Source organism: Hibiscus syriacus, unplaced genomic scaffold, assembly GCF_006381635.1.
Source record: "Hibiscus syriacus cultivar Baekdansim isolate YM2019G1 unplaced genomic scaffold, ASM638163v2 tig00111715_pilon, whole genome shotgun sequence".
In the NCBI taxonomy this organism is placed as follows: domain Eukaryota; kingdom Viridiplantae; phylum Streptophyta; class Magnoliopsida; order Malvales; family Malvaceae; genus Hibiscus; species Hibiscus syriacus.
In genome coordinates, this window is record NW_024063160.1 from 81,600 (window position 1) to 105,270 (window position 23,671).

Consider the following 23,671-nt stretch of genomic DNA (forward strand, 5'->3'; position numbering starts at 1 on the left):
AAAAGTCCATTTTCTATCTAGTCAACAAGTCTAAAAACATTACAATAATATTATTACGGTTGGATATTATTGTTGTTCTAATGTGATAAACCCTTTAATTATTTTTGACACTATTATTATTATTATAGTTATGTATATTGTTGTTTTAATTTGGTGTACTATTAATTAACATTCTTAGGATTTATAAACTTTATAATATATTTTAATCAATTATTAATATATCTAAAATACAATTTTTATAAAATATATATATAAAAAAAATGAACCTTTAAAAATAATAAATAATAAAACATATTCTATGTACAGTTTCTTTATTAAAAACAAATTTTGAAAACTGTTTTCAGGAAAATTACTCAAACAGTGTAAAACATTTTACAATGTACTATCCAAACACAAGAAAATGTTTTCTGGAAAATGATTTGCATTTCTGTAAAACATTTTCCAGATTTTATTTTTCGGAAAACGTTTTCAGTGAAACAAACAGAATAGTACATTGTAAAATGTTTTACCATGTTTATAATAAAATGTTACATCTTTTGATCCGACGGTATATAATAAATTCAGATTTCAATGGTTTCCATGAATAAACAAGACACCAATTAAATCAATAGACAATACTAGCCCACATCCAAAGTACATGCCTAGCCCACCAAGATCCATACTAAAATGACCCAAACTAAAGTAAATCTTAAACTATTTAATTATGCTTAAATGATATTTTAATTATTAAATCGTATTTAATAATTATTTTGTTGTTAAATTATTTTTATTTTTATTTTATAATAATTTAATAAATTTAATAATTATTTTATAATATAAACTAAATTTAATAATTTACTAAAGAAGTGGATAAAAAAATTTATCAGTTTCCAACGACCAAGTTAAAGTGTTTATCGAGCTAGTCGAGCAGTGCTCAACTAGTGCTTGTTAAAAAGTTTTGTTGCTCGTTTGTTGTTTGTTAAGCTCGTTAAAATTTTGCTCGACTCGTGCTCGTTAAAAAAATTTGTTGCTCATTTAAGCTCATTGCTCATTAAGTTCGTTGCTCACCTAATTGCTCGTTAAATTAATGAAATTTTTATCTTATTTTATTAAATATGATTGGAAAATGAATAAATCAAAACTGAAATAATACAAAATGTCTCGTAACGCATGTTTGGTGTTTAAACCAATATGATTAAATGAAATGGACCACCTAAAGCAAAATAAATAAAGGCCGAGAAAGGAAAAGGAGAGGAAAACAAACAACAGCCTACTCATGATTTTAAAGAGGGAGGCTTGTCTAATTGGTCATCATCACCTTGACCCGAAATCAAGGGGTGGGTACACACCAGGCGGCCTCTCCCGAGGTTGTATCGATAGCAACTGGCTTGAGTCGCCCACCACATCTGCCCATCCATAGCGAGGTTCACTCCTAAAACAAAAATACAAACACGTTTCAGATTTCTGCTCAAACTACTATCTCTACAAATAATATTACCCGCTACTCTTCTTTCCCATATTTACACACAAAAAGAAAAGCATTTACAACTGTTGAGCTAAGCCGAAAGCTGCATGCTCTTACTCATAGTCTCCTCATCAACAACCATATCCCAGCTTTCACCGGTTGTGCTCTTCCCGTATTTGTGAACTTTTCTGTTTATGATACAAAGCACATTAGTGATCAGTCCCTACCATGGCTGATAATGCATCCGAGTGAAATGTATGATCAAATTAAAAGCCTGGCTCCAAAGTTTAATCACAAAATAATTTAAAATGAGAACATAAGCCGTTAAAGCATTGCAAATTCTAGCTTATTACATCAAAAAGTTTTAGGGGTTTGAAGTAATGTTTTGTACCCGTTTCCAAAATGCTCCTCACCCCATTTTCTCGACCAGCCTGTATGACCAAGCATATCTTAGTAACAAGGGGAAAAAAAAAAAAGCAAATAAAAAACTGGATGAGCAACAAACACAAATATGAAATATCACATCACTTCAACTTTATAGAGGAATTTTAGGCAAAACAGGTCGCTTCTATATGCCTACTCGCCAAAAACCAAAAAAGAAAACAAGTATCATACAACTACTCAGCATTTACATCCAATGTTGATGAATTCTACCGGCCATTGTCTATGCCATGAAAGGGAACAATATTCAACTACTTGGCGTTTACTTCCCACTAAGACAGAAGCTTACTTGAACCTATACATAAATTTCATTCCTAGTGAATGAGCGAAGGCTTCATTGGAAAAATAATTTATCTTCCCAAAGTTCCTTGTTACAGCTTAGTACAATTAAACAATTCATTTCAGCGTAAATTGATTTGAAATCTTCAACAGGTTTTCCTACCGAATATGGTGCTCATGCTAAGTGCAAACCTAGGAGAAATAGAAAGGATAATTTTTCCCCCAAGGATAAATAAAATGGCTAATATATTATGTACAACCTAAACCTGAACCAAACAACCTTGTGAAATTATGCATCTCAATTCACATGCAAATAGGGTGAAATGACTAAACTTACGTTCACCACCAGGAGATACATGCCATGTCTCCTCTTGACGTGTGCCAATACCAGCAAAGAGCTTATCTTCCCACTTATCTCCCCATTTAGTTCCCAATTCAGTCTCCGCCCATTTATCTGTCCTGAATGTTATAGGAACAGAGGTTTTAATATAATAACCATAGGAAAGTGCTTGAGGTGGGATGGCCTGACCAAATATGAGAATATAAAGAGAAGGAAATTTTATAATACAAATATCGGTTTAAGTAAATAGAAACAGATTTTAATATAAAAAGTAAAAACCATAGGAAGGATTCTCATGAAGACAATAAAAAAAACTGCCATCTTAAATTCCTAACATGTCAATATTTCTAGATAAAACATGGCATCATGATATAGTTTGTCACATTACCATCTAAAGATAGTAAATTGATGTAAAAAAGATCACGAGTGCAAACTATCAACAAGAAAAAAATCTAGTAATCGACTAATGCACTTTTGCTTCAGCATAAAGGCTACTTAAAAATTTACCATTTGAGAACAGATCCACTTCCATCATAATGCTCTCCCCAATTTTCCCACCATGACTGTTCATTCAGTCTACCATACTTATGTGCCCCTTTTTCTGTCCAGCCTTTAGCATCATACTTCTCCCACCTATCAAAATAGGTTCATCAATGTATGAAGTACTTGTTGGGAAATAAAACGAGTAACAAATAATTTCCCTATAACCAGATTAGTGAGAATACGAAATAAAAGCGGAAAAATAATACCCGAAATTGATAATGGAGTTTAGCCAATTTGCTTACGTCTCCGGACTGCTGCAGATCTTTTACTAAGAGAGAAAATTTATAGGTGTTTACAAAATACTCACTACTCACAAGAAAACTCTCTAGTATTGGGAGAAGGAAATGATTTTTGGGATAATTTTGAAGCTAAATGAGCTAGGGTATTTATAGTTGAAGCTTAGGGACTAATATTTGAAAATACCCTAAAGTGCAATGACTAAAATGTAATTTAACCATCTCAAAATTTCAACACACTTTAATTGCACCGAATTTGGTGCATTAATATAGCAGCAAAAGATGACTTCTTGTTGATTTTTGTGGCCCCCTTCTGCCCCCTTATTAGACTTTCAACAATCTCCCACTTGAAGACTGATTTTAATCTATCTTCACACATCGATCAATGCAGCAACATTTATGGTCTTGTTACTCTAGCATGCCAACTGAAGTTGAACACAACTTCAGTTTGTCCGTTGTCACCGTTTTTGTTAACATGTCTGTCGGATTTTGAGCTCCACTAATCTTTTCAAGTTTCAAAATCCCATCTTCCAGAAGAGACCGGATAAAATGATACCGTAATTGTATGTGCTTAGTTCTCGAATGAAAAGACGTATTCTTTGCTAGATGGATAACACTTTGATGAGTGTTCAGAATCGTTAATATTTGTTCGTTATTTCTTCAAATTTTGTGAAGTTATTACTGCTGATTTGGTTGTGTTATGTCTATTTTCGTGCAGGTCCTTACTTTCCAGAATTGGTGATAAAACGGGTGAATTCTGCATTTTTTTTATTTGGTCACGGCTGGAGACATGGGCACGACTCTGGGCACGACGCGGTCTGACGTGGCAGTTTCTAGAAGGTCCAATCAGCGGCGGTTTCTAGAAGACTTCGTCTGCACACCTTCTGGAAGATTGACGAGCAGAGTTGCATTAGGAGACTAGTTTAAGTTTGAATTTAAATTTAAAAACAATTATCTTTTGTATTATTTTATTATTTTCTTTGTTTATCCTTTAGGCTTTGAGAGGCTATAAATACCCACTTGGGGTAAGCCTAAACTGATCATTCGGAATACATTCTTCTTTTCTCTCTAGTTTTTATAAAAGCTTTTCTTTTTACTTTTCAAGTTCTTTTCATTTTTCTTATTTTCAAGTTTTGTTTTTATGCTAAGTATGACTTTTGTCATGCTTAGCTAAACTTTTCATAAGCCGAGAGCTGTCGCGATGATTCAATTCCAACGGGAGAATTGAAATGGTCCCTTAATATCTTCGGAATATCTCTCTCAATCTCTGCGCTTATTTTTTCAAAATCAAAACAGTTTTCAAAATCAAAGATTAACTTTGGTCAAGAGGTTGTTGCGATTAAACGTGTGGGAGGAAGATTCGACTTATAGAAAGCAATTCGACTTCCTAGGAACACACTTGGCGAGATAGCTTCGCCAAGAGGGATTTGAGATCGGAATTGACGGTTATAGAAGCAATAATCCGAGTCGGACGCCACGAACTTAAACAGTAATTGATCTACAACAATTGATGTTGTTAGAATCAATTACCGAAGCCAGAATCAAAGATTGCCTTGGGTATTCGGTATACAAGATAGAGTCACAAGGATAGCCCTTGTAGACAAAGTAACCGACGTGAATCCCGAAGAGAAAATCTTATTCGATGATCTACGGAAATTGAGTCAAAGTGAAGATTGAGGCTATTTTCACAGTATTTATTCACAACCTTATTTCTCCTATTTTTACTTCAATTACTTTATTTAATCGTCTTTATTACTATTTAAATCTCATTCTACCCAAAACCCCTCATTCTACTATCTTTCACGCCTGCCATAGACCAATCAAACATTAAATTAAGAATTTTCCAAGTCCCTGTGGATTCGACCCTACTTCTCTACGCTACGAATTTTCCTTTAATTATTATCCGAGAAGAAGGAATTTATTTTGACATCAAAACGACAGTTGTCAAATTGGCGCCGTTGCCGGGGACTTCGCCAAAGTTACTAATTTTTTTTGTTTGTTTTTGATTTATGACCAGGACTAATCTGGGGACATTAGTGGAGTACAACCCGGAGATCGAAGCTGAAGCTAGGAGACTCCACGCACAGACACTTCGAGAAAGAAGGAGACAACAATCAGATCTAGAAGAAGAATCAAATTTAGGTAATACAATCCTGATGGTCGAACCTACTATTTAGGAGTTAGCTGCGGCACCCACTGAACAAGGACCTATGTGCATTAATTTTCCCCAAGGTGAAACTCCATACCAGTTGAAAACCGGTCTTATTCATCTCCTCCCTACATTCCGCGGATTGCCAAACGAGGATCCACACAAACATCTCAAAGAATTTCACATGGTCTGCTCTAGCATGACACCACAGGGAGTAACCGATGATAAATCAAACTTAGAGCTTTTCCTTTTTCTTTAGCCGATTCAGCTAAGGAGTGGTTATTTTATATTCCTCCTAATTCTATTACTACATGGGCTCAAATGACTCGTTGTTTTCTTGACAGGTTTTTCCCTACGACAAAAGTAAGTGAATTACGAAGGAGAATACTTGGAATCAAGCAACTTGATGGAGAGTCGCTCTACGACTACTGGGAGCGGTTTAAGAAATTATGTTCTAGTTGCCCACAACATGGGTTATCTGAACAAACACTCCTTTAATACTTTTACGAAGGACTATCTCCCCTGGAAATGAAGATGATCGATGCAGCCAGCGGTAGAGCCTTGGTGAATATGACTCATACTGAAGCAATAGACTTAATATCGACGATGGCTACAAATTCCCAATAGTTCCGCGCAAATAATGAACCTTCTCGAAGGGTTCATGAGATAAGTTCATCTTCTTTGGAAAATAAAATTGACAAGTTAACTGAAGTCGTAAACTCTCTTGTTGCAGGAAAGACATGACAAAATCGATTATGTGGAATATGTGCACTACCTGATCATCCAACAGACGGTTGTCCACTGATTCAAGACAATGCAACAGCTCAAGTCAACGTAGTCGGAAACTTCCCGGGACCTCCCCAAAAAGCTTATAATCCTTACGGTAATACATACAACCCAGGATGGAGGGATCATCCGAACTTTAGTTATGCGCAGAACCCGAGACCGAATCAAGGCTATCAAGCGAGACCTTCACCACAACAACACCCGCCGAAAACATCACTAGAATCGATTGTCGAAAGGTTAGCACTATCCCAGGAGAAATTCCAGACCCGAACTGAAGCCTACTTCTAAGAGATGGACAAGCAATTGAGCCAACTGACTCAAACCATTGGGAGATTAGAGTCACAAGGTAAACTTTCGTCTCAAACTGAAGTGAATCCGAGGGAAAACGTTAGCGCCATCATCATTCGGAGTGGTACAGTAGTAGCGCCACCTATCCCATCGAACCAAGCAGTCCAAAAAGAAAAGAATACCAATGATACAGGATCCCAGAATGAGAATGAAGAAGAACAAGTAGACGATCCGACGCCATCTCCCTGTGACGTGCCACCACCTTTTCCATCAAGGTTAGTTAAAAAGGATAAAAAAACCCGAAGAAAAGGAAATATTAGACGTACTTCGGAAGGTGGAAGTTAATATACCTCTCCTTGAGGTTATCCGAAAAGTTCCAAGGTATGCCCGTTTTTTGAAGGATCTCTGTACAACAAAGAGGAAGCTTACCGGAGTCGTGAAAGTAAGCTTAGGAGCGAACGTCTCAGCCGTTTTCCAACGAAAGTTACCACCTAAACTGAAGGACCAAGGTATGTTCGCAATCCCTTGTAAAATTGGTAAGGTTGAGATTAAACGAGCTATGTGTGACCTTGGTGCATCAATTAATGTAATGCCTCTATCTGTCTATAAAATGGTCACTAATGATCCTTTGAAGGATACAAAGATTTCGATACAGCTTGCCGACAGGTCGGTAATCTATCCTGAAGGACTCTTGGAGATTGTATTGGTGGAAGTAAATGACTTGATATTTCCTGCCGATTTTTATATAATTGACATGGAGAATGAACGCACGAGCACATCGTCCGATATTCTTTTGGGGTACCCTTTCCTGAGCACTGCACACACAAAACTTGACGTGAGAAGCAGAATTTTAACTATGGAGTTTGACGGTGAGATCGTTAAATTTGACGTATATAAGGCAATGAGATATCCTGATAAAGTGGAAAATTTAAATTCTGTCGACTCAATTGATCCTTTGGCTGACGAATTTTTAAAGACTAATTTCTCTTTTGATATATGTAGGGAGTTGGAGGGTCATGATGTGAACGTGAATTATGATCATACAGAATTTGAATTTGATTTCTTCTAAAATCTTACCTTCTGTTCTGCAGGCACCCGAAGTTAAACTTAAACAATTGCATGACCACTTGAAATACGCCTTCCTCGGACCAAACAACAATCTGCCAGTAATCATATCAAAAGGGTTATCCGAGGAGGAGGAAAAAGACTTGATCACGGTTTTGCGCCAAAACAAGGGGGCTATAGGATGGATCATCGCTGATATAAAAGGTTTGAGTCCATCTACTTGTATGCATAAAATTAAAACCGAAGAAGGCGCAAAACCAACACGTGAGGGTCAACGCCGGCTGAATCCACCAATGATGGAAGTGGTAAAAAAGGAGATACAAAAACTCCTAGATGCATATATTATATATCCAATTTCGGATAGCAAGTGGGTAAGTCCGATACATGTAGTTCCTAAAAAAACTGGAGTTACTGTGGTTGAAAATTCTGAAGGAGAACTTGTACCAACACGAGTTCAGAATGGATGGAGAGTCTGCATCGATTACAGGAAGTTGAATTTGTTAACTCGGAAACACCATTTTCCTCTTCCATTTATAGATCAAATGATAGAATGATTAGCCGGTAAATCTCATTATTGTTGTCTTGATGGATTTTCAGTTTTTTTTCAAATTCCAATAGCACCTGAAGATCAAGAAAAAATGACATTCACATGCCCCTTCGGTACCTTCGCCTACCGACGTATGCCTTTCGGACTTTGCAATGCACCTTCCACATTCCAAATGTGTATGATTAGTATTTTTTCTGATTTTGTTGAGAAAGGTATTGAGGTCTTCATGGACGACTTCACTGTTTACGGTAATTCATTCAAGGAATGTCTATTAAATTTGAAAAATGTGTTGCGTCAGTGCCTAGAATTTAACCTTGTTTTTGAATTATGAAAAGTGTCACTTTATGGTTGATAAAGGTTTGATTCTAGGACATATTGTTTCGTCCAAAGGAATTGCGGTAGATAAGGCGAAAACGGATATCATACGTTCACTTCCTTACCCCACTTCGGTGAGGGAAATTCGTTCTTTCCTTGGTCATGCAGGTTTTTACCGTAGATTCATTAAAGACTTCTCTAAAGTAGCGCAACCATTGTGCGAGCTATTACAGAAGGATAAAATCTTCAATTTCGACCAAAAATGCCAACAATCATTCGACGTATTGAAGGAAAAGTTAGTGTCGGCACCCATAGTCCAACTGCCAAATTGGGACTTTCCCTTCGAAGTTATGTGTGATGCTTCGGATGGAAGCGTTGAGGCTGTGCTCGGTCAAAAGATCGGGAAAGAACCTCACGTTATCGCTTATGCATCCTGTACCTTGGATTCCGCACAACGGAATTATTCAACAACCGAAAAAGAATTACTTGCCATTATTTTTGCATTAGACAAATTTCGATCATATCTTCTTGGCACTAAAGTTATTGTTTTCTTCGATCATGCAGCCTTGAAGTACTTGCTCAGCAAAAGGGAGGCAAAACCACGACTAATTCGTTAGATCTTGCTCCTCCAAGAGTTTGATTTGGAAATCAAGGACAAGAAAGGATGTGAGAACTTAGTAGCCGATCACTTAAGCCGGCTTCTAATCACTGCGGTTGGTTCTCCCATTCGTGAAGAATTCCCGGAGGAAATCTTGATGATGGCGCAAACATCAATACCTTGGTTCGCAGATATAGTTAATTACTTAGCTACAGGGAAGTTACCATCTGATTTAACGAGAGCCGAAGTAAACCGCGTTAAGAGATAATCTCGTTTCTTCATCTGGGATGATCCATATCTTTGGAAGCATTGTTCGGACCAGGTAATTCATCGATGTGTTCCTGAAAGTGAGGTAAGCTCAATCTTAAATTTTTGTCATTCTTATTCGTGTGGTGGACACTTTGGACCGAAACGAACTGCTCATAAAGTCTTGGAATACGGATTCTTTTGGCCTCATATTTTCCGTGATGCTTACTTGTTCTGTAAAACTTGTGATAATTGTCAACGTGCATGTAATTTGAGTCGAAGAAACGAAATGCCCCTTCATCCTATACATATATGCGAAATATTTGATGTTCGGGGACTTGACTATATGGGTCCATTTGTTTCTTCTTTTGGCAATTGTTATATAATTCTTGCGGTTGATTATGTTTCGAAGTGGGTGGAGGCTAAGGCCACTCGAAACAACGATGCTAAAACTATTGTTCAATTTCTAAATAATTGTATTTTTTCCAGGTTTGGTACACCGAGAGCGATAATAAGCGATCGTGGCACACACTTCATCAATCGAGTAATTGATGTACTTATGAGGAAGCATGGAGTGAATCATAGAATTGCCACGGGTTATCATCCGCAAACGAACGGAAAAGCGGAAGTTTCAAACCGAGAAATCAAGATGATTCTTGAGAAAATAGTTAAGCCAAATCGCAAGGATTGGAGCTTCAAATTGATTGACGCTCTGTGGACTTATCGGACTGCATACAAAGGACCTATTAGCATGTCACCATACCGCCTTGTGTTCGGTAAGCCGTGCCATTTACCTGTCGAGTTAGAACACAAGGCATATTGGGTCGTAAAACAGTGCAATATGGAGCTAGAAGCGGTTGGCGAAACACGGAAGTTACATATACAAGAGCTTGAGGAAATTCGAAGAGATGCTTACGACAACGCAAAAATATATAATGACAAAACAAAAGAATTTCATGATCGAAAAATTGTTTCTAAATCTTTTCTATCGGACAAAAAGTTCTTCTTTTTAACTCAAAATTAAAACTTTTTGAAGGTAAACTTCGGTCAAAATGGAACGGATCTTATACAGTAACTGGAATATTTTCTCATGGCGCAGTCGAAATTGAAGATAATTCGGGCACTCGGTTTAAAGTCAATGGACACAGGGTTAAGCCATATTATGCGAATAGCGAAGTTTGCTTAATTGAAGATCTCAACTTGGAAGAACTTGTAGTCTGAATCAGGTCGTCGAGTTAACGACGTTAAATAAAGTGCTTCATGGGAGGCAACCCATTATTTTCCGTTAAATTTTTATTTTTTATTTTTATTTTTGTTCGACCAGGCGTGTTTAATTATTTTTTTTTTATTTTACAGAAACCAAATATTTTTATTCGAACTTAAACGACGAAGAGTTGCAAAATTTCCATTCGAAAAGTTCTAAACCCGGAACTTACAATGCGCGATCGAGCAGAGAGGGAACAAAAAAGGAGAAGCCTGTGCACGCCGTTTAATTTACGGCGCATGTTAGTAGAACCCAAGGGGGGGCTCGGCGCACGTTAGCGAAACCAAAATATTTCTTTCCCCCCCCCCCTTTTTGATGATTCTGCCGCCCACCTTATCCTCTCCCCCAATTTGATATTGCGTGGACCCCAACCTATCACCATCTATCCATTTTTTTTTCAAATTTCAAACACTTTATCATTAAACAAATTAAACCCATTTTGACTCAAACTCATCTCCCACGCACGGTAATGTCAACTTCAACCCAAGTCACATAAACTTCCTCTCCTTATCATCTTCTACTCGACAACCCCCCAAACGCACGCCTCCTCCTTATCATCGCCGGCGGCTACGACACACCACGCTTCTCCTTATCCCGCTATGGTACGCACGCGAAACCGAAACGATGCCACCAACGCTCCGTCTCCCACCATACTTGGAGGACGACGCCGCTCAAACGCCCCGGCGTTCGTCGAGGTGCCAAGCGACTCCGATTCCCAACCGTCGTAACCCCCGGTTCGATCAACACAAAGTTATGGCCCGACTCCGATATCGCCATACCATTCGACATTTGTGCCGACCGCCTCCTTCCGTCCCGGTCCAAGCACATCTCGTCGCCCACCCCCTCCGTGATCTCCATCTCCATCGTTTCACTCCAAGCCAACTGAGGCAACGTCATCTCGCTCACGACGGACAGCATTCCCGTCATACTCGATGCACTCGGCGACATCGGATAATGCTCCCGAGGTAAACTCTAGCCCCGTATCAATTCAACCTTTGCTAATGTACCACCCTGTCTATGGTTTTACAGAGGACTTCACTACCGGATTTCCACCCCCGGATCCATCACCCGCGACATCCAGCTCTCGGCAACACCACGACCGTGATACTTCGCCAACCCATCCACCTAGCTCAGGGGACGTACCCGACAGCCCGCCACCAACCCACGAAAACCCGGAGCGCAACCGTCGAGGACGATCATACGCAGTTCCTCCCGAAGAGACGATGCATGGCTATTTACAATTCTCCAATGACGAACTGGTATGTTTCGAATCGGTAAGACATCGCCCTTTCCGTGTCGCTAAATATATTCCGACGCGTACTCTAGAAACATTGCATTTACGTGAATCTGTTTACGCATACTTTACTGCCATTGGTTGGGAACTTTATCCGATGATTAATTATGGAACGTTTTATGAACTTGTGTTTGAATTTTATGCAACTTTTAATTTTTCGCCCCAATGCCTGCTTAATGTTAGTTCACCTGATGTTGTCTCATTCCGACTGTGTGGATCTTACTTCTCAATGTCTATATCGGAATTTAATCTTGTTATGGGGTTTGTGACGGATGTCACGAGTCATTCGTATTTAACCGCTTTGCTTGAGATTCCACAGAGTTTCGACGCCGACACGGCTTATGCGGCGCTCACGGGTTTAGCCGAGCCAACATTTAACGCCCGCTCGACGCGAGCCCACCTTATCCACGACCCGGCCTTGCGTTATATCCATCGTTTCCTCGCTTACAACTATTCTGGCCGGAATGACTCATCGTCCTCCTTAAGCCGCGTCGAGCTATTCTTTTTATGGTGCATGTCCGCCGGCGAGCATGTGAACCTCGGTTTTTGGTTTGCTTGGGCTTTTGAGATCGTTATCTGATCCAACCGCCCACTTATCCTTGGCCCTTACATTACACATTTAGCTTCTCGCATCGCTCGCTTTGATGTAACACGATTTACTTATGCTTTTTCTACAGATGCTTTAGATGAGCGTTGCTTGGATTCCATGGGCCTACTTGCCGGAACCCCAACTGCACCTTACTTCGTTCCACCGGGTGTCCTCACTCCTCGCAGCGAGCACGTCTTCACTCGTCGACAAGCACCAACACTGCCTCCTGCAGCACCACGCCCAGATATGCAGTCACAAATGGATGAAGTCCACGACAGCCTCCACTCTATCGAGACAAACATCACAGAAATTCTCTCATACCTCCATCCTAGCACCTCTCATCGTGGCCGAGGCCGTGGTCGCGGTCGACACTAGATCAGGGGAGTACTCTATTCCTTCTCTTGTATTTTAATTTTTCATTTTGAGGCAAAATGCTTTAAGTGAGAGGGAGTAGAGTGTAGGATTAAATTTTCTTTTGTTTGTCTTTATGCTTTGAATCTAGTATGTGTTGGTTGAATTGGTCGGAAATTTCATTGATTGTCTTTGTCTTGGTGAAAATTTTTGGAATGCTATGCTTGTTTGGGAACACATGATTATTTAGGTTATGATATTCTTGATAATGGATAGCATGGATTGTGATAAGTTGGTATTTTTGTGATATTACATGATTTTGTTGGTTGAAATGTGATTATCTCAATGCATGAAAACAATTTGGTGAGATTTGATCCTTTACGAGCATATCATTTTCGTTCTCATTTTGTTTGATTGAGTGTGTCGAATTTGACATTGGCATTCTAGAACCTGTATGTTAAATACTGTCGAGATTACACATGAACATGATGCTTAAAAATGATTTGGGCACCTTAGGATTAACCATTCGTTTCCCCACTAAATAGCCTACCCATGCATTTTCCCTTAGTTAACCACTTTTGAGCCTATTTCCATTTCTTTGTTTCCACCATATTCATAAACCCGAGCCTTTTTATTTTATCCCTCTTTTCTACCTTTTTCAGGGCAAGTGAATAATTTTACCATTGTATTCTCCATCACAAAAAATGTTGAAAAAAAATAGCAGTTCGAAAAAAAAACTGTTCGAAAGAAAAAAAAAAGACATGAAAGAAAAAATGGAAAACAAAACAACAAAAGTGTGAAAAAAAAATGCATTTCGACGAGAAAATTGTTGTTTGATATGTCGTCTTTTTATCTTGTTGTGCTTAATGTTTTGATGGAGTTGAGATTATTATTTGTTAGTTCCTTGCCTTGAATTTTAGCCATATATTTAGCCTTTTCCCCACCTTTACCTAAGCCACGTTACAACCAATAAAAGACCCTTTGATTTATGCATCTTGTTCTTATTAGTAGTGGAGATTTGATTTACTTGCAGGCTTATGGTAATATCGTGTCGATTCTGACATTGAGCGTTTCTTTACCCCAAACACATTGAGTGATTTGAGTGAATCCTGGTAAGGTATTGAGTTATGAGCATTGAGATTTATGAATGAATGGATATTACAATTGCACTTGACTTGTTTCAATTGGTGATGTTCAGTTGATTGATTTCTTGACTTCAATAGTTATTGTGGTCTCTACCTTGCTTTCTTGAATATGAAACTTGACAAAGAACGTTTAATGAAGTTTTTGACTGATTTGGTTAATCATACTTGAGGACAAGCATGAGATAAGTGAGGGAGAATTTGATGAGTGTTCAGAATCGTTAATATATGTTCGTTATTTCTTCGATTTTGTGAAGTTATTGCTGCTGATTTGGTTGTGTTATGTCTATTTTCGTGCAGGTCCTTACTTTCCAGAATTGGTGATAAAACGGGCGAATTCTGCATTTTTTTATTTGGTCACGGCTGGAGACATGGGCACGACTCTGGGCACGACGCGGTCTGACGTGGCAGTTTCTAGAAGGTCCAGTCAGCGGCGGTTTCTAGAAGACTTCGTCTGCACGCCTTCTGGAAGATTGACGAGCAGAGTTGCATTAGGAGACTAGTTTAAGTTTGAATTTAAATTTAAAAACAATTATCTTTTGTATTATTTTATTATTTTCTTTGTTTATCCTTTAGGCTTTGAGAGGCTATAAATACCCACTTGGGGTAAGCCTAAACTGATCATTCGGAATACATTCTTCTTTTCTCTCTAGTTTTTATAAAAGCTTTTCTTTTTACTTTTCAAGTTCTTTTTATTTTTCTTATTTTCAAGTTTTGTTTTTATGCTAAGTATGACTTTTGTCATGCTTAGCTAAACTTTTCATAAGCCGAGAGTTGTCGCGATGATTCAATTCCAACGGGAGAATTGAAACGGTCCCTTAATATCTTCGAAATATCTCTCTCAATCTCTGCGCTTATTTTTCAAAATCAAAACAGTTTTCAAAATCAAAGATTGACTTTGGTCAAGAGGTTGTTGCGATTAAACGTGTGGGAGGAAGATTCGACTTATAGAAAGCAATTCGACTTCCTGGGAACACACTTGGCGAGATAGCTTCACCAATAGGGATTTGAGATCGGAATTGACGATTATAGAAGCAACAATCCGAGTCGGACGCCACGAACTTAAACGGTAATTGATCTACAACAATTGATGTTGTTAGAATCAATTACCGAAGCCGGAATCAAAGATTGCATTGGGTATTCGGTATACAAGATAGAGTCACAAGGATAGCCCTTGTAGACAAAGTAACCGACGTGAATCCTGAAGAGAAAATCTTATTCGATTATCTACGGAAATTGAGTCAAAGCGAAGCTTGAGGCTATTTTCACAGTATTTATTCACAACCTTATTTCTCCTATTTTTACTTCAATTGCTTTATTTAATCGTCTTTATTACTATTTAAAACTCATTCTACCCAAAACTTCCCATTCTACTATCTTTCACGCCTGTCATAGACCAATCAAACATTAAATTAAGAATTTTCCAAGTCCCTGTGGATTCGACCCTACTTCTCTACGCTACGAATTTTCCTTTAATTATTATCCGAGAAGAAGGAATTTATTTTGACATCAAAACGACAGTTGTCACACTTTGACTATCGCAATACAAGACATTATTTTCTTGTTTCTTGCCTAACTCTTCCAAGAAACTTTAGAGCCAAACCATGTCCTTGCTAGCTTCCGTAACAGCGACATATTATGCTTCAGTTGTGGAGAGAGCAACTATCTTATGTAGTTGAGAAATCCAACTCACTGCGGTTCCTCCTAGAGTATAGACATACCCTGTAGTGCTCCTTCTAATGTCAACATTTCTGGCTAAGTCAGCATCTACATAGCCTGTCAGTATTGTATCTCCACCTTTGAAACAAAGTGCTTTGTTTGTAGTACCCCGCAGATATCTGAGGATCCATTTGACAGCTTCCCAGTGTACCTTGTCTGGATTATTCATGTACCTACTAACAGCTTCCACTGCATGAGCAATATCTGGTCTGGTACAAACCATGTCATACATCAGACATCCAATTGCTGTGGCATACGACACCTTCACCATCTGTGCACGTTCTTCCTCCATCTTTGGTGACTGTTCTTTGGAGAGTCTAAAATGAACACCTAAAGATGTACTTACTGGTTTAGCATATTGCATGTTGAACCTGAAAAGTACTTTGTTGATGTACTCAGCCTGTGATAACATCAAAGTCTCCGACTTTGTGTCTCTCTTAATCCTCATTCCAAGAATCTGCTTTGCAGCGCCCGGATCCTTCATAGCAATTTATTTCGACAATTCTTGCTTCAAGTGTATAATATATTGCATGTATGAGCCTACAACGAGCATGTCATCAACGTACAATAATAAAATAATGAAGCTGTTTTCGAACCTCTTGATGTAGCAACAATGATCTGCTTGGCATCTGGTAAAACCAATGCTACTCACGAAACTATCGAACTTCTTGTACCACTGTCTAGGAGCTTGTTTTAAACCATACAAGCTCTTCTTCAACCTGCATACCATGTTTTTCTTGCCTGTCTCTATGAAGCCTTCTGGCTGCCTCATATAGATTTCTTCCTCCAAATCACCATGAAGGAAAGTTGTATTTACATCTAACTGCTCAAGATGTAAATTCTCTGCAGCTACAATTTTCAATATCAGTCTGATTGTAGACAGTTTTACGACTGGAGAGAAAATTTCATTGTAGTCAATACCTTCTTTTTGCTGAAAACCTTTGACAACCAATCTTGCTTTGTAGCGTTTACTCACATCGTGCTCTTCTTTGATCCTGTAAATCCACTTGTTATGGAGCGCTTTCTTGCCTGGTGGTAATTCAGCTAATTCTAATGTCTGATTTGACATAAGCGAGTCCATCTCATCTTTCATGGAAGACTCCCACTTGACTGAATCCTCCACTTGCATTGTTTCATCATAACACTCTGGTTCACCATTGTCAGTCAGCAACAAGTAGTGTAAAGAAAGAGAATACCGTTGGGTTGGTTTAGGAATTCTAGAGGAGCATCTCAGTTCTGGTGTGCCTGGTTCTTCTTGAAATGCTTCAGGATTGATCTGAACATTATTTCTAGAAATCTCCTCGAACTCAACAAATTCCTTTGTTTTAGCTTCAGTATTGGAGCTACTTGATTTTACAGTTGACCTGTCTTTGTACATCACATTATCATTAAAAAATGACATCTCCGTTTCTGATGATATTCTGATTTTCATAGTCCCAAAACAGGTAACCTAACTCATCACTGTCATAACCAACAAAGGCACATTTGTTGGACTTAGCATCAAGTTTACTTCTTTCTGCAGAGTCTATGTGTACATAAGAAATACAACCAAACACTCTTAAGTGTGAAAGGTTTATTTCTTTCTTGCTCCAAACTTCCTCTGGTATTCTGCCATCTAAGGGAACTGAGGGCCCACGGTTGATCAGGTAAGCTGCAGTGTTGATAGCTTCAGCCCATAATAATTTGGGCAAGCCGGCGTGTATCCTCATGCTTCTGGAACGTTCATTCAGAGTTCTGTTCATGCGCTCTGCTACGCCATTCTGCTGCGGTGTCATGGGAACTGTTCTCTCCATCTTGATCTCATTGTTTGCGCAAAATTCTCTGAATCTACTATTTATGTACTCTCCTCCATTATCAGACCTCAACCGCTTGACTTTCAAACCAGTCTTGTTTTCCACCATGGCCTTCCATTTTCTGAAGGTATCAAAGACTTCTGATTTCTTCTTCAGAAAATAAACCCACACCTTCCTTGTTGAATCATCGATGAATGTGATATAATATAGTGAGCCTGTAAGGGATGGAACTGGAGATGGTCCCCATACATCGGTATGAACCAACTCTAACTTTTCTGCCTTGGGTGTCTTGTCAATCTTTGCAAAACTGACTTTCTTTTGTTTTCCAAAGATGCAATCCTCACATAGTCCGACATCTACATTCTTTAGATCCGGTAGCTTCCCTTTTGACAAAAGTGTTTTCATCCCTTTCTCTCTCATATGGCCAAGCCTTTGGTGCCATAGGTTTGATTTTCCATCAGCATCTGCTGCAGCAATGATATTCTCTAAATTTGAGGTTATATAGAGAGTACAGTCTTCTTACCACGAGCAATGACGAGTGCTCCTTTGGTTATATTCCATTCACAACGTGAAAAAGTTGTGCTATATCATTCTCCATCAAGTTACCTTACAGAAATCAAATTTCTTTTTAGGCCAGGAATATGTCTCACTCCTTTCAGCGTCCAGGTGGTCTGGTTTGACAACTTTAGTCGGATGTTTCCTTTTCTGACGATCTTCAAGGTTTCATCATCAGCTAGATGAACCTTCCAAAAATCACCACTGGCATAGTTCTCTATGATTTCTCGGCATGTGGTGGAGTGGAAAGATGCCCCTGAATTCAAGATTCATGATTCAATCGGATTGTTGACGCTTAGAATCATGGCATCATCTGTCTCCCATGTCACGTTGGCAGATTCTTGTGCGCCAGTATTTTTCTTCGGTGCTCGGCAATCTCTTTTAAAGTGACCATTCTTGCCGCAGTTATAACATGTAAAATCTTTCTTTCTCGTTCTTGATTTTCCCGTTGTGGATTTAGATCTACCACGATTTGAATTTCTTTCTGAAGTTCTCCCTCTGGACTCCGTGTGCAAGCCTGAGGAGGTTGATGCTTCACCCGATTCTTTCCGTCAAATTTCTTCGCTCAGTACCAGATTTCGAACATAGTCGAATTTTAATTTGTTGTTTCCCGACGAGCTGCTGACTGCTGTAACAGTAGCATTCCAACTGTCTGGTAGAGATGATAAGAGAATTAAAGCTCGAACTTCATCATCGAATTCAATTTCCACGGAACTCAACTGGGTTGTGATTGTGTTGAGTTCATTCAGTTGTTGAGCCACTGATGTCCCTTCTGTCATCCGCAAATTGAATAATCGCCTCATCAAGTGAACTTTGTTTGAGGCTGATGGCTTCTCATACATACTGGAGAGAGCCGCCATAAGACCCGCCGTGATATTTTCTTTACTATGTTGAAAGCAACATTGCGGGACAACGTCAGTCGGATAACTCTGAGGGTTTGTCTTTCGAGAAGAGCCCAATTTCATTCTTCATGCACTCAGATTGCTTTCCTGAGAGAGGTTGATATAGATTTTTCTGGTACAAAAAATCTCCAATCTACATCTTCCAAAAGCCAAAGTCCACACCATCGAACTTTTCAATTTTCACCTTCCCTTCGTCTGCAGACATCGCTCCCACTCGAATCTGGCTTCTTTGGATCGTTTCTGACAATTTGTGCGAACCACCGTGTATTATAACACCTCCGTCGACAAACTCGTATCGCCGACAAATTTTTTACTATTCACGAAATTCACTATTCACGTGAATAGTAATGAATAGTAATCTCGCAAAAATTGACAAAATTCACAACCAAAAGCTCTGATTACCAGTTGTTGGGAAATAAAACGAGTAACAAATAATTTTCCTATAACCAGATTATAACAAGATTAGTGAGAATACGGAATAAAAGCGGAAAAATAATACCCAAAATTGATAACGGAGTTCAGCCAATTTGCTTACATCTCCGGACTGCTGCAGATCTTTTACTAAGAGAGAAAATTTACAAGTGTTTACAAAACACTCACTACTCACAAAAAAACTCTCTAGTATTGGGAGAAAGAAATGATTTTTGGGATGATTTTTGGGATGATTTTGAAGCTAAATGAGCTAGAGTATTTATAGTTGAATATCAGGGACTAATCTTTGAAAATACCCTAAAGTACAATGACTAAAATGTAATTTAGCCATCTCAAAATTTCAACACACTTTAATTGCACCGAATTCGGTGCATTAATATTGCAGCAAAATATGACTTCTTGATGATATTTGTAGCCCCCCTTCTGCCCCCTTATTGGACTTTCAACAGTACTGATAATAGGAGTACTAATATGAATGAAATTTACACGAATTCCATACCATTTCTAATACAAACCAGGATTTTCACTGCCTGATTTAGCTTGCTTCTGAGCACTCCTCTCTATCCTTGCTAAATTACTGCAGTTTCAAAGATCTAGTAATTATTGTACTGGTGACAATTGCAAGCATGCTAAACTAAAAATATCCCATTTGACACTATATGATAATTTATGGATTTAATGTTAAGTGTTTCCAGCGGAAGTGAATGATGTGAAAATAAAGACCTCCATTCATCTTGATGAAGAACCTCTTGCCAAGTTTCCCACCATGAATCTCCTTCAGCATTTCTTCCTGATTTCTCAACACCTACAAGATATAGTAATAAAAGTTAGACATATCCATGCTCAGATGACTTCAGATCATTGAAGCAAGAAACCATTTGAAATTACCACAATTCAATTCATAGAATAAATCAATGAAAAGGTAACTAAAAGTACCTAGCTCTTTGTATCCACTCCAGTTGCTTTTCTCCCACCACTGTCAAGGACATCAATAAATCCAATTAACCACCTGGGATGATACTTAATATGGTCATAAACACAATGTTTAGTAACAGAATCAGAAAAATCATTACCGTTTGCTAGCACGTTTGAGATTCCATTCTCAAAATCTTTGAAGTTCTTTTATTGCTCAATTTAACTAACATTAAAAGTCATTGAACACCATTTGGGTCACTAGATCTCTTAAGCTTATGATCGCTGAATGTTTTTTGAGTTAACACAGCCTCAAAAGAAAGAGGAATCAGTGTCCCAATATGTCGGCACCCACATCCAAATTAAACAAAAAAGAAAAGTTGGCTGATCAATATTTGTTGCAAAGCACAAAAGAATATTCTAATTGAATTTGGAAATATACTTCACTTAATGTCACTGAATATACTGATAATTTTGAATACAGATACGCATGACAATAATCAGCAAACAAGGTTGGCAAATTAGCAAATTCCGCCAATCAACATGCAAACGTTCAAGTACATTAGGAATCATAGCAAACGGTGGCCTGTTATAACCCTCTTCCAAGTTACAGAAAATTCAGAAAGAAATTTCTTCCTAGAACGAATTCTCTTAAAAATATTTATTTGCAGGAAATTTTTATACCCAATTGCTTTATACCTGGTGGCAATGAGAGGTTCGTTCAAGCACTTGCAGAGGACCTTCCCATTTTTTATGGGAGGACCGTGCATAGTATCAGGTATGGGATTGATTGTGTTAGGGTTTATCCCGGTGGGCCGAAGTTTTGAGGGGACATGGCTCTTTGCACTGTTCCATTGGGACTTCTCAAGAAGGATCAATAGAATTTGTTCCCGAGGCTAGGATTGGGTTACTGAATAAGGTTGCTATATTGTTTCCTTATAATTTTTGGGGTGGAGAAATTGATACTTTTGGTCAGTTGACAGATGATCCGAGTGCAAGAACCGAGTTCTTTTTATTTTATAGCTATTCTTTCGTGTCAGGTGGACCACTCCTTGTTGCTCTTGTTGCTGGAGAGGCAGCAATCAAGTTTGAACAGATGTCTCATGTTGAGTCTGTGAAAAGGTTTTAAACATATCGCGCAGCATTTTTCATTCGGAAGGTATTGTGGTTCCTGATCCTGTTCAGGCTGTTTGTACCCGGTGGGTCAAGGATTGCTTCACGCATGGATCCTACTCCCATGTTGCTATTGGTTCATCGGAGGATGATTATGATATTCTTGCTGAGTGTGTTGGGGATGACCAAGTCTTCTTTGCAGGCGAGGCAATTAATAAGCAGTATCCTGCCACAATGCATGGAGCATTTTTAAGTGGCATGAGAGAGGCTGCTAACATGCTTAGGGTGGCAAGAAGGAGGTCGTTGCATATGACAGACAAAGTTAATAATGATTTTGAGACGTGTGATATTTTGAATAAATTGTTCGAGAACCCTGACCTAACATTCGGGAGCTTCCCAGCATTGTATGACCCCCATTCAGATGATATTGGATCTCTTGCATTAATAAGGGCCAAGTTCCAGGGGGATAAATTAGAGTCCGGTCACTTGTGTCTTTATGGCTTGATGATGAAGAAGCAAATTATTCAGTTAAGTGAAACGAATGGAGATGAGCACAGGATGAATTGGTTACATCGCAACTTTGGGGTAAAGTTGGTCGGTAGGAAAGGGTTATCAAATATCGGGGAGTCTCTTATCTCAGGCATCAAAGTAGCTAAATTCAGCCAAAATGCAGGCGACAGAACCTAATCCTGGGTCATTTTTACCAGCATTTCAAGGAATAGGAAGATGTTTTTTTTTTTTTGTAGACATGCCTTCCATTTGACTTTCTTTCCCTTTTAACTCCTAGATTGATTGAAATAGTGCGTATTGGTAATAAAATTCATAGGGACCCATATTAGTTAATTTTGATCTTGAAAAGGAGTCGTTCTATTGCCTGATACTCTTGATGTGTAGTTTCATTCCTTGGAGGAAATGCTGTCAATCATTCTCACACCAATGTGCAGTTATTGTTGTTGCATTATTATTTATTGAAATTCGTTTTAGATTCTTGTTTGTTTCCAGTATCTCTAATTCCATTTATGTCTGGTATCTTGGAAGTTTGGTGCTTTTGGTATTTTCTAGGGTGCTTATCGAGCGAGTTGATCGCAAGTTGAGCAGTGCTCAACTCGTGCTCGTTAAAAAAATTTATTGCTCGACTCGTTGGTCGTTAAGCTAATTAAAATTTTGCTCGACTCGTGCTCGTTAAGAAAATTTATTGCTCGAGTTGTTACTCATTAAAATTTTGCTCAACTCGTGCTCATTAAAAAAATTTGTTGTTCGACTCGTTACTTAAAGCTCATTAAGCTCGTTGCTCGCCTCTTTGCTGGTTAAGCTCACCAATTTTTTTTTTTAACTATAACTAAAATCTACTAATACTATATAAAACTTAATATAAATATAAATTAATAAATTTAACAAAAAAAAATCAAAATAATGTATAAAACAAATTCAAAGTATAAACACCAAAATAATAATCCATAAATACATTAAAATAATAATTAGAGTTTGATTTTTGAGTGTAGTTAAATAATAATTATTAATTAATAATTTAGTAATTTTAATTATTTATTAAAAATTATAGATTAAGAATTTATCATATTTTTAATTATCTATTATTAAATTATTAATTTTTTATCAAATAATTTTTTAAGATAACAACTAAAAAATTATAAAAAAAAAATTAACGAATTGCTCACGAACCTATTGAATCGAGTTAGATTTTTCTTGACCTAACTCGTTAAAATCTCGAATCGAACTCGAGTTTGAGTCAAGTAAACTCGAGTCGAACTTTTATTGAATTTTATCCGAGTAGAATCTGAGACGATCAACTCATCATGCACCCATAGTCTTCTCGTGTTTGGGATATACCTTGTGTCGCTCAGATAAAGGGAAGAATGGTTCATGCTTAAAACTATTGAATAATATTGAGATTCCATTTCCATAATTGCAGGTCAAGAGAGTTTATAAATGTTTAGCCACGTGGTTGCAATATTTATTTTATATTACTATTTTGTAAGGATCTGGATTAGTGGCATTTCAGTCGACCTTGAGGAAAGAATGCATCTCCAGACGATTGTTGAAACCAGGGTTTCCCTTATCAATTTCCTACAAAATTCAGTGTTTGCATCCAAAGGAAGTAGAAGAAATGAGCTTTTATATGATGGAAGCCCTACCTTGTTAACCATTCCTGAACCGAAGGCCCTTGGTCTTTGGTTTCAAGATAACTCAAGCTGGTGGGCATTATTCTTTAACAGTAACAATTAGTCTTTATCCAAACAGTTGGTATCATTGGCATTGAACATGAATTATAGAGTATCTTCTACACCGACGATGTTAACATTAAGCCAG

General features: G+C 38.1%; 2 pseudogenes; one reads left to right on the top strand and one right to left on the bottom strand.

The window, feature by feature from the left end:
* Positions 1 to 1,112: 1,112 nt before the first annotated feature.
* Positions 1,113 to 21,000, bottom strand: LOC120168162 (annotated as a pseudogene).
* Positions 21,001 to 21,048: 48 nt separating this feature from the next.
* On the top strand, positions 21,049 to 22,030 carry LOC120168164 (annotated as a pseudogene).
* Positions 22,031 to 23,671: the final 1,641 nt, after the last annotated feature.